General features: G+C 50.1%; 1 protein-coding gene and 1 long non-coding RNA gene across 2 annotated transcripts in view; one reads left to right on the forward strand and one right to left on the reverse strand.

Moving 5' to 3' along the window:
• DNAJB5 (DnaJ heat shock protein family (Hsp40) member B5) overlaps positions 1–887 on the reverse strand; it is a 38,135-nt gene extending 37,248 nt beyond the window's left edge. The window contains exon 1 of the mRNA XM_056547240.1: positions 867–887. The gene's annotated coding sequence lies outside the window, so the exon portion shown is untranslated. The remainder of the gene's footprint in view (positions 1–866) is intronic.
• LOC130295928 (uncharacterized) overlaps positions 1–15,764 on the forward strand; it is a 34,771-nt gene that overhangs the window by 871 nt on the left and 18,136 nt on the right. The gene's annotated exons all lie outside the window — the stretch shown is intronic.

Here is a 15,764-nt window from a genome sequence, read left to right on the forward strand (position 1 = left end):
TTTTGGGGGTAAAATAGGAAAAAACGGACGTTTTACTTTTTTATTGGGGGAGGGGATTTTTCACTTTTTTTTTTAGTTTTACTTTTACATTTTTTTCCTTTTTTTTTTACACTTGAATAGTCCCCATAGGGGACTATTCATAGCAATACCATGATTGCTAATACTGATCTGTTCTATGTATAGGACATAGAACAGATCAGTATTATCGGTCATCTTCTGCTCTGGTCTGCTCGATCACAGACCAGAGCAGGAGATGCCGGGAGCCGGACGGAGGAAGGAGAGGGGACCTCCGTCCGGCGTTCTGAATGATCGGATCCCCGCAGCAGCGCTGCGGGCGATCCGATCGTTCATTTAAATCGCGAACTGCCGCAGATGCCGGGATCTGTATTGATCCAGGCACCTGAGGGGTTAATGGCGGACGCCCGCGAGATCGCGGGCGTCGGCCATTGCCGGCGGGTCCCTGGCTGCGATCAGCAGCCGGGATCAGCCGCGCATGACACGGGCATCGCTCCGATGCCCGCGGTTATGCTTAGGACGTAAATGTACGTCCTGGTGCGTTAAGTACCACCTCACCAGGACGTACATTTACGTCCTGCGTCCTTAAGGGGTTAATTGCTTGTTAACACAAATAGCTAATTGGCCAATCACATGGCAGCAACTCAATGCTTATAAGCATGTAGATGCAGTCAAGACAATTTACTGAAATTCAAACAAGAATAGGGGATTTAGGTTGTGTGGAGGAAAATGCCTTGGTGTCAGAGGAGAATGGGCAGACTGACGAGATGAAAGGCAACAGTAACCAAAATAACCACTGGTTAAAACCAAGGTCTGCAGAATACCATTTTTAAATGCATAACACGTCCAACCTTGCAGCAGATGGGCTACAGCAGCCGAAGACGACTTCAGGGGCCTCTCCTGTCAGCTAAGAACAGGAAACCGAGGCTACAATTCACACAGGTCATGAAAACTGGAAGATGGAAGAACGTTGTCTGGTCTGAGGAGTCTCCATTCCAGCTGTAATATTCAGATGACAGGGTGAGAATTTAGTGTAAACATCATAAAGCCTGGATCCATCCTGCCTTGTATCAGGTCCAGGCCGGAGGGGGGGGAGAGGAGAACAACATTTTCTGGGCATTTTGGGCCCCTTAGTACCAATTGATCACCACCACAGCCTACCTGAGTATTGTTACTTACCATGTCCATCCCTTTATGACCACAGTGTTTGGTGTCAGATGGTCAGGGGTGTATTTTTGGTACTCGTGGTCAATGGTACATACAGTGCATGATATCTGCTGATCACTGGTATATTTAATGTGTAGTATCGGGTTGACTGTGTTACATTCAGTATCTGGTTGTCAGTGGTACATTTTGTAATTGGCGTCTGGTGGTCAGTGGTACATTTAATATTTGGCCCTAGGGTTAGTGGTGCATTCAGTGTTTGATGTCTGGTGTCCAGTGGTACATTCTGTGTTTGGCTTCTGGTGGCCAGTGGTACATTCAGTATCTGGTGGTCAGTGGTACGTTCAGTGTCCGGGCAGCAGTGGTACATTCAGTGTCTGGTGGTCAGTGGTACGTTCAGTGTCTGGTTGTCAGTGATACGTTCAGTGTCTGGTGGTCAGTGGTACATTCAGTATCTGGGGGTCAGTGGTACATTCAGTGTCTGGTGGCCAGTTGTACGTTCAGTATCAGGGGGTCAGTGGTACAGTCAGTGTCTGGTGGTCAGTGGTACATTCAGTATCAGGGGGTCAGTGGTACATTCAGTGTCTGGTGGCCAGTTGTACGTTCAGTATCAGGGGGTCAGTGGTACAGTCAGTGTCTGGTGGTCGGTGGTACATTCAGTATCTGGGGGTCAGTGGTACATTCAGTGTCTGGTGGCCAGTTGTACGTTCAGTATCAGGGGGTCAGTGGTACATTCAGTGTCTGGTGGTCAGTGGTACGTTCAGTATCAGGGGGTCAGTGGTACATTCAGTATCTGGGGGGTCAGTGGAAAGTTCAGTGTCTGGTGGTCAGTGGTACAGTCAGTGTCTGATGGTCAGTGGTACGTTCAGTATCAGGGGGTCAGTGGCACATTCAGTGTCTGGTGGTCAGTGGTACAGTCAGTGTCTGGTGGTCAGTGGTACAGTCAGTGTCTGATGGTCAGTGGTACGTTCAGTATCAGGGGGTCAGTGGTACATTCAGTGTCTGGTGGTCAGTGGTACAGTCAGTGTCTGGTGGTCAGTGGTACAGTCAGTGTCTGGTGGTCAGTGGTACGTTCAGTATCAGGGGGTCAGTGGTACATTCAGTGTCCGGGCAGTAGTGGTACATTCAGTGTCTGGTGGTCAGTGGTACATTCAGTGTCTAAAGAAGGAAAGTGGGGGTCAGTGAATTCAGTGTCCGGGCAGCAGTGGTACGTTCAGTATCTGGTGGTCAGTGGTACATTCAGTGTCTGGTGGTCAGTGGTACAGTCAGTGACTGGTGGTCAGTGGTACAGTCAGTGTCTGGTGGTCAGTGGTACGTTCAGTGTCTGGTGGTCAGTGGTACAGTCAGTGTCTGGTGGTCAGTGGTACGTTCAGTATCAGGGGGTCAGTGGTACATTCAGTGTCTGGTGGTCAGTGGTACAGTCAGTGTCTGGTGGTCAGTGGTACAGTCAGTGTCTGGTGGTCAGTGGTACGTTCAGTGTCCGGGCAGCAGTGATACGTTCAGTGTCTGGTGGTCATTGGTACGTTCAGTGTCTGGTGATCAGTGGTACATTCAGTGTCTGGTGGTCAGTGGTACAGTCAGTGTCTGGTGGTCAGTGGTACGTTCAGTATCAGGGGGTCAGTGGTACATTCAGTGTCCGGTCAGCAGTGGTACAGTCAGTGTCTGGTGGTCTATGGTACAGTCAGTATCTGGTGGTCAGTGGTACAGTCAGTATCTGGTGTTCAGTGTTACAGTCAGTGTGTGGTGGTCAGTGGTACGTTCAGTGTCTGGTGGTCAGTGGTACAGTCAGTGTCTGGTGGTCAGTGGTACGTTCAGTATCAGGGGGTCAGTGGTACATTCAGTGTCCGGTCAGTGGTACATTCAGTGTCTGGTGGTCAGTGGTACAGTCAGTGTCTGGTGGTCAGTGGTACAGTCAGTGTCTGGTGGTCAGTGGTACAGTCAGTATCTGGGGGTCAGTGGTACGTTCAGTTTCTGGTGGTCAGTGGTAAATTCAGTGTCCGGGCAGCAGTGGTACATTCAGTATCTGGTACATTCAGTGTCTGGTGGTCAGTGGTACGTTCAGTATCAGGGGGTCAGTGGTACATTCAGTATCTGGGGGGTCAGTGGAAAGTTCAGTGTCTGGTGGTCAGTGGTACAGTCAGTGTCTGATGGTCAGTGGTACGTTCAGTATCAGGGGGTCAGTGGCACATTCAGTGTCTGGTGGTCAGTGGTACAGTCAGTGTCTGGTGGTCAGTGGTACAGTCAGTGTCTGATGGTCAGTGGTACGTTCAGTATCAGGGGGTCAGTGGTACATTCAGTGTCTGGTGGTCAGTGGTACAGTCAGTGTCTGGTGGTCAGTGGTACAGTCAGTGTCTGGTGGTCAGTGGTACGTTCAGTATCAGGGGGTCAGTGGTACATTCAGTGTCCGGGCAGTAGTGGTACATTCAGTGTCTGGTGGTCAGTGGTACATTCAGTGTCTAAAGAAGGAAAGTGGGGGTCAGTGAATTCAGTGTCCGGGCAGCAGTGGTACGTTCAGTATCTGGTGGTCAGTGGTACATTCAGTGTCTGGTGGTCAGTGGTACAGTCAGTGACTGGTGGTCAGTGGTACAGTCAGTGTCTGGTGGTCAGTGGTACGTTCAGTGTCTGGTGGTCAGTGGTACAGTCAGTGTCTGGTGGTCAGTGGTATGTTCAGTATCAGGGGGTCAGTGGTACATTCAGTGTCTGGTGGTCAGTGGTACAGTCAGTGTCTGGTGGTCAGTGGTACAGTCAGTGTCTGGTGGTCAGTGGTACGTTCAGTGTCCGGGCAGCAGTGATACGTTCAGTGTCTGGTGGTCATTGGTATGTTCAGTGTCTGGTGATCAGTGGTACATTCAGTGTCTGGTGGTCAGTGGTACAGTCAGTGTCTGGTGGTCAGTGGTACGTTCAGTATCAGGGGGTCAGTGGTACATTCAGTGTCCGGACAGCAGTGGTACAGTCAGTGTCTGGTGGTCTATGGTACAGTCAGTATCTGGTGGTCAGTGGTACAGTCAGTATCTGGTGTTCAGTGTTACAGTCAGTGTGTGGTGGTCAGTGGTACGTTCAGTGTCTGGTGGTCAGTGGTACAGTCAGTGTCTGGTGGTCAGTGGTACGTTCAGTATCAGGGGGTCAGTGGTACATTCAGTGTCCGGTCAGTGGTACATTCAGTGTCTGGTGGTCAGTGGTACAGTCAGTGTCTGGTGGTCAGTGGTACAGTCAGTGTCTGGTGGTCAGTGGTACAGTCAGTATCTGGGGGTCAGTGGTACGTTCAGTTTCTGGTGGTCAGTGGTAAATTCAGTGTCCGGGCAGCAGTGGTACATTCAGTATCTGGTACAGTCAGTGTCTGGTGGTCAGTGGTACATTCAGTGTCCAGTCAGCAGTGGTACAGTCAGTGTTTGGTGGTCAGTGGTACAGTCAGTGTCTGGTGGTCAGTGGTATGTTCAGTGTCTGGTGGTCAGTGGTACAGTCAGTGTCTGGTGGTCAGTGGTACGTTCAGTGTTTGGTGGTCAGTGGTACATTCAGTGTTTGGTCAGTGGTACAGTCAGTGACTGGTGGTCAGTGGTACAGTCAGTGTTTGGTGGTCAGTGGTACAGTCAGTGTTTGGTGGTCAGTGGTACAGTCAGTGTCTGGTGGTCAGTGGTACAGTCAGTGACTGGTATTCAGTGGTACAGTCTGTCTGGTGGTCAGTGATACAGTAAGTGTTTGGTGGTCAGTGGTACAGTCAGTGTCTGGTGGTCAGTGGTGCAGTCAGTGTTTGGTGGTCAGTGGTTCAGTCAGTGTCTGGTGGTCAGTGGTACAGTCAGTGTCTGGTGGTCAGTGGTACAGTCAGTGTCTGGTGGTCAGTGGTACAGTCAGTGTCTGGTGGTCAGTGGTACAGTCAGTATCTGGTGGTCAGTGGTACAGTCAGTGACTGGTGGTCAGTGGTACAGTCAGTGTTTGGTGGTCAGTGGTACAGTCAGTGTCTGGTGGTCAGTGGTACAGTCACTTTCTGGTGGTCAGTGGTACAGTCAGTGACTGGTGGTCAGTGGTACAGTCAGTGACTGGTGATCAGTGGTACAGTCTGTCTGGTGGTTAGTGGTACAGTCAGTGACTGGTGATCAGTGGTACAGTCTGTCTGGTGATCAGTGGTACAGTCAGTGACTGGTGGTCAGTGGTACAGTCAGTGTTTGGTGGTCAGTGGTGCAGTCAGTGACTGGTGGTCAGTGGTACAGTCAGTGTTTGGTGGTCAGTGGTACAGTCAGTGACTGGTGGTCAGTGGTACAGTCTGTCTGGTGGTCAGTGGTACAGTCAGTGACTGGTGGTCAGTGGTACAGTCTGTCTGGTGGTCAGTGGTACAGTCAGTGACTGGTGGTCAGTGGTACAGTCTGTCTGGTGGTCAGTGGTACAGTCAGTGACTGGTGGTCAGTGGTACAGTCTGTCTGGTGGTCAGTGGTACAGTCAGTGTCTGGAGGTCAGTGGTACAGTCAGTGTCTGGTGGTCAGTGGTACAGTCAGTGACTGGTGGTCAGTGGTACAGTCAGTGTCTGGTGGTCAGTGGTACAGTCAGTGTCTGGTGGTCAGTGGTACAGTCAGTGTCTGGGGGTCAGTGGTACAGTCAGTGTCTGGTGGTCAGTGGTACAGTCAGTGTCTGGTGGTCAGTGGTACGTTCAGTATCAGGGGGTCAGTGGTACATTCAGTGTCTGGTGGTCAGTGGTACAGTCAGTGTCTGGTGGTCAGTGGTACAGTCAGTGTCTGGTGGTCAGTGGTACGTTCAGTGTCCGGGCAGCAGTGATACGTTCAGTGTCTGGTGGTCATTGGTACGTTCAGTGTCTGGTGATCAGTGGTACATTCAGTGTCTGGTGGTCAGTGGTACAGTCAGTGTCTGGTGGTCAGTGGTACGTTCAGTATCAGGGGGTCAGTGGTACATTCAGTGTCCGGTCAGTGGTACATTCAGTGTCTGGTGGTCAGTGGTACAGTCAGTGTCTGGTGGTCAGTGGTACAGTCAGTGTCTGGTGGTCAGTGGTACAGTCAGTATCTGGGGGTCAGTGGTACGTTCAGTTTCTGGTGGTCAGTGGTAAATTCAGTGTCCGGGCAGCAGTGGTACATTCAGTATCTGGTACATTCAGTGTCTGGTGGTCAGTGGTACGTTCAGTATCAGGGGGTCAGTGGTACATTCAGTATCTGGGGGGTCAGTGGAAAGTTCAGTGTCTGGTGGTCAGTGGTACAGTCAGTGTCTGATGGTCAGTGGTACGTTCAGTATCAGGGGGTCAGTGGCACATTCAGTGTCTGGTGGTCAGTGGTACAGTCAGTGTCTGGTGGTCAGTGGTACAGTCAGTGTCTGATGGTCAGTGGTACGTTCAGTATCAGGGGGTCAGTGGTACATTCAGTGTCTGGTGGTCAGTGGTACAGTCAGTGTCTGGTGGTCAGTGGTACAGTCAGTGTCTGGTGGTCAGTGGTACGTTCAGTATCAGGGGGTCAGTGGTACATTCAGTGTCCGGGCAGTAGTGGTACATTCAGTGTCTGGTGGTCAGTGGTACATTCAGTGTCTAAAGAAGGAAAGTGGGGGTCAGTGAATTCAGTGTCCGGGCAGCAGTGGTACGTTCAGTATCTGGTGGTCAGTGGTACATTCAGTGTCTGGTGGTCAGTGGTACAGTCAGTGACTGGTGGTCAGTGGTACAGTCAGTGTCTGGTGGTCAGTGGTACGTTCAGTGTCTGGTGGTCAGTGGTACAGTCAGTGTCTGGTGGTCAGTGGTACGTTCAGTATCAGGGGGTCAGTGGTACATTCAGTGTCTGGTGGTCAGTGGTACAGTCAGTGTCTGGTGGTCAGTGGTACAGTCAGTGTCTGGTGGTCAGTGGTACGTTCAGTGTCCGGGCAGCAGTGATACGTTCAGTGTCTGGTGGTCATTGGTATGTTCAGTGTCTGGTGATCAGTGGTACATTCAGTGTCTGGTGGTCAGTGGTACAGTCAGTGTCTGGTGGTCAGTGGTACGTTCAGTATCAGGGGGTCAGTGGTACATTCAGTGTCCGGACAGCAGTGGTACAGTCAGTGTCTGGTGGTCTATGGTACAGTCAGTATCTGGTGGTCAGTGGTACAGTCAGTATCTGGTGTTCAGTGTTACAGTCAGTGTGTGGTGGTCAGTGGTACGTTCAGTGTCTGGTGGTCAGTGGTACAGTCAGTGTCTGGTGGTCAGTGGTACGTTCAGTATCAGGGGGTCAGTGGTACATTCAGTGTCCGGTCAGTGGTACATTCAGTGTCTGGTGGTCAGTGGTACAGTCAGTGTCTGGTGGTCAGTGGTACAGTCAGTGTCTGGTGGTCAGTGGTACAGTCAGTATCTGGGGGTCAGTGGTACGTTCAGTTTCTGGTGGTCAGTGGTAAATTCAGTGTCCGGGCAGCAGTGGTACATTCAGTATCTGGTACAGTCAGTGTCTGGTGGTCAGTGGTACATTCAGTGTCCAGTCAGCAGTGGTACAGTCAGTGTTTGGTGGTCAGTGGTACAGTCAGTGTCTGGTGGTCAGTGGTATGTTCAGTGTCTGGTGGTCAGTGGTACAGTCAGTGTCTGGTGGTCAGTGGTACGTTCAGTGTTTGGTGGTCAGTGGTACATTCAGTGTTTGGTCAGTGGTACAGTCAGTGACTGGTGGTCAGTGGTACAGTCAGTGTTTGGTGGTCAGTGGTACAGTCAGTGTTTGGTGGTCAGTGGTACAGTCAGTGTCTGGTGGTCAGTGGTACAGTCAGTGACTGGTATTCAGTGGTACAGTCTGTCTGGTGGTCAGTGATACAGTAAGTGTTTGGTGGTCAGTGGTACAGTCAGTGTCTGGTGGTCAGTGGTGCAGTCAGTGTTTGGTGGTCAGTGGTTCAGTCAGTGTCTGGTGGTCAGTGGTACAGTCAGTGTCTGGTGGTCAGTGGTACAGTCAGTGTCTGGTGGTCAGTGGTACAGTCAGTGTCTGGTGGTCAGTGGTACAGTCAGTATCTGGTGGTCAGTGGTACAGTCAGTGACTGGTGGTCAGTGGTACAGTCAGTGTTTGGTGGTCAGTGGTACAGTCAGTGTCTGGTGGTCAGTGGTACAGTCACTTTCTGGTGGTCAGTGGTACAGTCAGTGACTGGTGGTCAGTGGTACAGTCAGTGACTGGTGATCAGTGGTACAGTCTGTCTGGTGGTTAGTGGTACAGTCAGTGACTGGTGATCAGTGGTACAGTCTGTCTGGTGATCAGTGGTACAGTCAGTGACTGGTGGTCAGTGGTACAGTCAGTGTTTGGTGGTCAGTGGTGCAGTCAGTGACTGGTGGTCAGTGGTACAGTCAGTGTTTGGTGGTCAGTGGTACAGTCAGTGACTGGTGGTCAGTGGTACAGTCTGTCTGGTGGTCAGTGGTACAGTCAGTGACTGGTGGTCAGTGGTACAGTCTGTCTGGTGGTCAGTGGTACAGTCAGTGACTGGTGGTCAGTGGTACAGTCTGTCTGGTGGTCAGTGGTACAGTCAGTGACTGGTGGTCAGTGGTACAGTCTGTCTGGTGGTCAGTGGTACAGTCAGTGTCTGGAGGTCAGTGGTACAGTCAGTGTCTGGTGGTCAGTGGTACAGTCAGTGACTGGTGGTCAGTGGTACAGTCAGTGTCTGGTGGTCAGTGGTACAGTCAGTGTCTGGTGGTCAGTGGTACAGTCAGTGTCTGGGGGTCAGTGGTACAGTCAGTGTCTGGTGGTCAGTGGTACAGTCAGTGTCTGGTGGTCAGTGGTACGTTCAGTATCAGGGGGTCAGTGGTACATTCAGTGTCTGGTGGTCAGTGGTACAGTCAGTGTCTGGTGGTCAGTGGTACAGTCAGTGTCTGGTGGTCAGTGGTACGTTCAGTGTCCGGGCAGCAGTGATACGTTCAGTGTCTGGTGGTCATTGGTACGTTCAGTGTCTGGTGATCAGTGGTACATTCAGTGTCTGGTGGTCAGTGGTACAGTCAGTGTCTGGTGGTCAGTGGTACGTTCAGTATCAGGGGGTCAGTGGTACATTCAGTGTCCGGTCAGCAGTGGTACAGTCAGTGTCTGGTGGTCTATGGTACAGTCAGTATCTGGTGGTCAGTGGTACAGTCAGTATCTGGTGGTCAGTGTTACAGTCAGTGTGTGGTGGTCAGTGGTACGTTCAGTGTCTGGTGGTCAGTGGTACAGTCAGTGTCTGGTGGTCAGTGGTACGTTCAGTATCAGGGGGTCAGTGGTACATTCAGTGTCCGGTCAGTGGTACAGTCAGTGTCTGGTGGTCAGTGGTACAGTCAGTGTCTGGTGGTCAGTGGTACAGTCAGTGTCTGGTGGTCAGTGGTACAGTCAGTGTCTGGTGGTCAGTGGTACAGTCAGTATCTGGGGGTCAGTGGTACGTTCAGTTTCTGGTGGTCAGTGGTAAATTCAGTGTCCGGGCAGCAGTGGTACATTCAGTATCTGGTACAGTCAGTGTCTGGTGGTCAGTGGTACATTCAGTGTCCAGTCAGCAATGGTACAGTCAGTGTTTGGTGGTCAGTGGTACATTCAGTGTTTGGTCAGTGGTACAGTCAGTGACTGGTGGTCAGTGGTACAGTCAGTGTTTGGTGGTCAGTGGTACAGTCAGTGTTTGGTGGTCAGTGGTACAGTCAGTGTTTGGTGGTCAGTGGTACAGTCAGTGTTTGGTGGTCAGTGGTACAGTCAGTGTCTGGTGGTCAGTGGTACAGTCAGTGACTGGTATTCAGTGGTACAGTCTGTCTGGTGGTCAGTGATACAGTAAGTGTCTGGTGGTCAATGGTACAGTCAGTGTCTGGTGGTCAGTGGTACAGTCAGTGTCTGGTGGTCAGTGGTACAGTCAGTGTCTGGTGGTCAGTGGTACGTTCAGTATCAGGGGGTCAGTGGTACGTTCAGTGTCTGGTGATCAGTGGTACATTCAGTGTCTGGTGGTCAGTGGTACAGTCAGTGTCTGGTGGTCAGTGGTACGTTCAGTATCAGGGGGTCAGTGGTACATTCAGTGTCCGGTCAGCAGTGGTACAGTCAGTGTCTGGTGGTCTATGGTACAGTCAGTATCTGGTGGTCAGTGGTACAGTCAGTATCTGGTGGTCAGTGTTACAGTCAGTGTGTGGTGGTCAGTGGTACGTTCAGTGTCTGGTGGTCAGTGGTACAGTCAGTGTCTGGTGGTCAGTGGTACGTTCAGTATCAGGGGGTCAGTGGTACATTCAGTGTCCGGTCAGTGGTACAGTCAGTGTCTGGTGGTCAGTGGTACAGTCAGTGTCTGGTGGTCAGTGGTACAGTCAGTGTCTGGTGGTCAGTGGTACAGTCAGTGTCTGGTGGTCAGTGGTACAGTCAGTATCTGGGGGTCAGTGGTACGTTCAGTTTCTGGTGGTCAGTGGTAAATTCAGTGTCCGGGCAGCAGTGGTACATTCAGTATCTGGTACAGTCAGTGTCTGGTGGTCAGTGGTACATTCAGTGTCCAGTCAGCAATGGTACAGTCAGTGTTTGGTGGTCAGTGGTACATTCAGTGTTTGGTCAGTGGTACAGTCAGTGACTGGTGGTCAGTGGTACAGTCAGTGTTTGGTGGTCAGTGGTACAGTCAGTGTTTGGTGGTCAGTGGTACAGTCAGTGTTTGGTGGTCAGTGGTACAGTCAGTGTTTGGTGGTCAGTGGTACAGTCAGTGTCTGGTGGTCAGTGGTACAGTCAGTGACTGGTATTCAGTGGTACAGTCTGTCTGGTGGTCAGTGATACAGTAAGTGTCTGGTGGTCAATGGTACAGTCAGTGTCTGGTGGTCAGTGGTACAGTCAGTGTCTGGTGGTCAGTGGTACAGTCAGTATCTCGTGGTCAGTGGTACAGTCAGTGTTTGGTGGTCAGTGGTCCAGTCAGTGACTGGTGGTCAGTGGTACAGTCTGTCTGGTGGTCAGTGGTACAGTCAGTGTTTGGTGGTCAGTGGTACAGTCAGTGTCTGGTGGTCAGTGGTACAGTCACTTTCTGGTGGTCAGTGGTACAGTCAGTGACTGGTGATCAGTGGTATAGTCTGTCTGGTGTTCAGTGGTACAGTCAGTGACTGGTGGTCAGTGGTACAGTCTGTCTGGTGGTCAGTGGTACAGTCAGTGACTGGTGGTCAGTGGTACAGTCTGTCTGGTGGTCAGTGGTACAGTCAATGTCTGGAGGTCAGTGGTACAGTCAGTGTTTGGTGGTCAGTGGTACAGTCAGTGTCTGGTGGTCAGTGGTACAGTCAGTGACTGGTGGTCAGTGGTACAGTCAGTGTTTGGTGGTCAGTGGTACAGTCAGTGACTGGTGGTCAGTGGTACAGTCTGTCTGGTGGTCAGTGGTACAGTCTGTCTGGTGGTCAGTGGTACAGTCAGTGTCTGGTGGTCAGTGGTACAGTCAGTGTCTGGTGGTCAGTGGTACAGTCAGTGTTTGGTGGTCAGTGGTACAGTCAGTGACTGGTGGTCAGTGGTACAGTCAGTGTTTGGTGGTCAGTGGTACAGTCAGTGTCTGGTGGTCAGTGGTACAGTCAGTGACTGGTGGTCAGTGGTACAGTCAGTGTCTGGTGGTCAGTGGTACAGTCAGTGTTTGGTGGTCAGTGGTACAGTCAGTGACTGGTGGTCAGTGGTACAGTCAGTGTTTGGTGGTCAGTGGTACAGTCAGTGTTTGGTGGTCAGTGGTACAGTCAGTGACTGGTGGTCAGCTTTATACTGAAGTTTATCTGTAATTTGCATGACGTATATGGTAACACTTCTATCCATTTTAGTCTCTTACTAGAAGTGATAATTGGGGTTAATGTATCTGGCAGAGAAATAAGATAATGTTATGTGGGGAGAGGAGCAGTCGGAAACGCAGCAGGATGATGTAATCTGCTGATGTCAGGCTTCATGAAGTTTCCCCCACAATAGTGGGATGTCACACGTGGGATTATTGAAGCTCGTTCACATATCCTCCCCGATCTGATTACGTGACAATGTGTGGATGAGGAGCGCCCGGAGGTCACAGTGTGGGGGGAGGCATTCTATCTATTACCATGGTAACTACAGAGCAGCATCTCTGATCACAGTAACCAATGCGAGACGGAAGATCAGCACTGATGGGGTATACTGGTTATATGGAGAGATATGGAGGTTATATGAAGGTATTCTGGTTATATGGAGAGATATGGAGGTTATATGAAGGTATACTGGTTATATGGAGAGATATGGAGGTTATATGAAGGTATACTGGGTATATGGAGAGATATGGAGGTTATATGAAGGTATACTGGTTATATGGAGAGATATGGAGGTTATATGAAGGTATTCTGGTTATATGGAGAGATATGGAGGTATTCTGGTTATATGGAGAGATATGGAGGTTATATGGAGGTATTCTGGTTATATGGAGAGATATGGAGGTTATATGGAGGTATTCTGGTTATATGGAGAGATATGGAGGTTATATGAAGGTATTCTGGTTATATGGAGAGATATGGAGGTTATATGAAGGTATACTGGTTATATGGAGAGATATGGAGGTTATATGGAGGTATTCTGGTTATATGGAGAGATATGGAGGTTATATGGAGTTATTCTGGTTATATGGAGAGATATGGAGGTTATATGGAGGTATTCTGGTTATAGGGAGATATATGGAGGTATTTAGGGTATATGGAGAGATGTGAGCAGGGCCGGACTGGATGTGAAAACCAGCCCTGAAAAAATGACATACCAGCCCCATAGTGTTGCGTCATTATACCAGCACGTTGTCATTTTCTTGTTCATAAAAGGTAAAATCATGCATTTTAAAGCATATTAGTTTCCCCACATTAGGTGCAGTATAGTTCCCCCACATTAGGTGCAGTATAGTTCCCCCATATTAGGTGCAGTATAGTTCCCCCACATTAGGTGAAGTATAGTTCCCCCACATTAGGTGCAGTATAGTTCCCCCACATTAGGTGCAGTATAGTTCCCCCACATTAGGTGCAGTATAGTTCCCCCACATTAGGTGCAGTATAGTTCCCCCACATTAGGTGCAGTATAGTTCCCCCACATTAGGTGCAGTATAGTTCCCTCACATTAGGTGCAGTATAGTTCCCCACATTAGGTGCAGTATAGTTCCCCACATTAGGTGCAGTATAGTTCCCTCACATTAGGTGCAGTATAGTTCCCCCACATTAGGTGCAGTATAGTTCCCCCACATTAGGTGCAGTATAGTTCCCCCACATTAGGTGCAGTATAGTTCCCCCACATTAGGTGCAGTATAGTCCCCCACATTAGGTGCAGTATAGTTCCCCCACATTAGGTGCAGTATAGTTCCCCCACATTAGGTGCAGTATAGTTCCCCCACATTAGGTGCAGTATAGTTCCCCACATTAGGTGCAGTATAGTTCCCCACATTAGGTGCAGTATAGTTCCCTCACATTAGGTGCAGTATAGTTCCCCACATTAGGTGCAGTCACTGAGGACAAGCGGGGCTCTGTACACTGAGGACAAGCGGGGCTCTGTACACTGAGGACAAGCGGGGCTCTGTACACTGAGGACAAGCGGGGCTCTGTACACTGAGGACAAGCGGGGCTCTGTACACTGAGGACAAGCGGGGCTCTGTACACTAAGGACAAGCGGGGCTCTGTACACTGAGGACAAGCGGGGCTCTGTACACTGAGGACAAGCGGGGCTCTGTACACTGAGGACAAGCGGGGCTCTGTACACTGAGGACAAGCGGGGCTCTGTACACTGAGGACAAGCGGGGCTCTGTACACTGAGGACAAGCGGGGCTCTGTACACTGAGGATAAGCGGGGCTCTGTACACTGAGCACAAGCGGGGCTCTGTACACTGAGGACAAGCAGGGCTCTGTACCTGAGGACAAGCAGGGCTCTGTACACTGGGGACAATCAGGGCTCTGTACCTGAGGACAAGCAGGGCCGTGTGCACTGACGACATGCAGGGCTCTGTATACTGAGGACAAGCAGGGCTCTGTATACTGAGGACAAGCAGGGCTCTGTGCACTGACGACAAGCAGGGTACTGTACACTTAGGACAAGCAGGGCCTGTACGAGAGAGAGAGCAGGGCGGCGGGTGCACTGATCGGTGGCACAGTGAACTCAGACGTGGCGCTGCTGCGCTTAGACGTGAGGTCACGTCACCTCCACGGTAACGTGACCTCACGTTTAAGCGCAGCAGCACGCCACACCAGAGTTCAAAGCGCCTCTCCCAGGCAGCCACACTGACCACCCAGGGCCGTAAGTAAGAAGCAGGGCCGGCCTGGGACATCTGTTAACATATTTATGGTGGGCGCAGGGCGGCCTATGCGGGACACCTGTGCAGGCCACTGGGCCTATTTTCATGTAGGGCCTGGAGTCCCTACGTTAATCCGGCCCTGCAAAGTGGCCCCAGGGCCGGCGGCCCCCCGGGAAATTTCCCCGTATCCTGGGATGCCAGTCCAGGCCTGGATGTGAGGTTATATGGGGTATACTGGTTATATGGAGAGATGTGAGGTTATATGGAGATATTCTGCTTATATGGAGAGATGTGAGGTTATATGGGGTATACTGCTTATATGGAGAAACGTGAGGTTATATGAAGGTATACTTGTTATATAGAGAGATGTGAGGTTATATGGGGTATATTGCTTATATGGAGAGACGTGAGGTTATATGGAGGTATACTGGTTATATGAAGAGATGTCAGGTTATATTGGGATATACTGGTTATATGGAGAGACGTGAAGTTATATAGAGGTGTACTGGTGATATGAAGAGATGTCAGGTTATATTGTGGTATACTGGTTATATGGAGAGACGTGAAGTTATATAGAGGTATACTGGTTGTAAGGAGAGACGTGAAGTTATATAGAGGTATACTGGTCATATGGAGAGATGTGAGGTTATATAGAGGTATACTGGTTATATGGAGAGACGTGATGTTATATAGTGGTATACTGGTTATATGGAGAGACATGAGGTTATATAGAGGTATACTGGTTATATGGAGAGACATGAGGTTATATAGAGGTATACTGGTTTCACATGGCACCCCATCCTTCTTATACACATAGCCCTTTCTATGTTGTCTTTTTGGGTTATGAAGAAGTGGCCACCGCTGTGTTACTGTGTGGGTGGATTTAATAAGCCTGTATCCTCATTTCAACTCCTCTCCTAATTCCTCTCGTGTCCTCGTCTTCCTCCGAACCCCTGTGTGATGTTATTTCAGGTCTCCTCAGTATATGATGGGAACAGAAAGTGAGTCCAGGTAAGTGATATCCTGAGGAGACGGTGGGCAGTATGTGACCCCCTGGAGGTCGTGTGCTGTTTATATATATATATTCTGAGAATCCAAACCATTGTCTCTGTATACGACTACATTACTCCCTGTATATGACCTGATCATATATGAAGCCCCCATCTAGACCTCTTCTTTCTGCAACCAGTTTTTGTCCCATTAACGTCTGTGGAAGCTGCCTCCTATAAGCAGACCACCCCATTATCTGACTAAGATCAAGGAAAGAAGTCATTTTTGTTTAGACATTTAGGTGTCCTCTAAATCATCTGAAAGCAGATCCACATTGTGTTACCTCACTAAATTGGAGCAGGAAGGGGAATGTCTTGAAGGAACATTAAAGGGGTACTCCGCCCCCAACATCTTATTCCCTATCCAAAGGATAAAGGATAAAGATGCCTGATTGTGGGGATCCCGCT

Source organism: Hyla sarda, chromosome 1 (assembly GCF_029499605.1).
Source record: "Hyla sarda isolate aHylSar1 chromosome 1, aHylSar1.hap1, whole genome shotgun sequence".
Lineage (NCBI taxonomy): Eukaryota > Metazoa > Chordata > Amphibia > Anura > Hylidae > Hyla > Hyla sarda.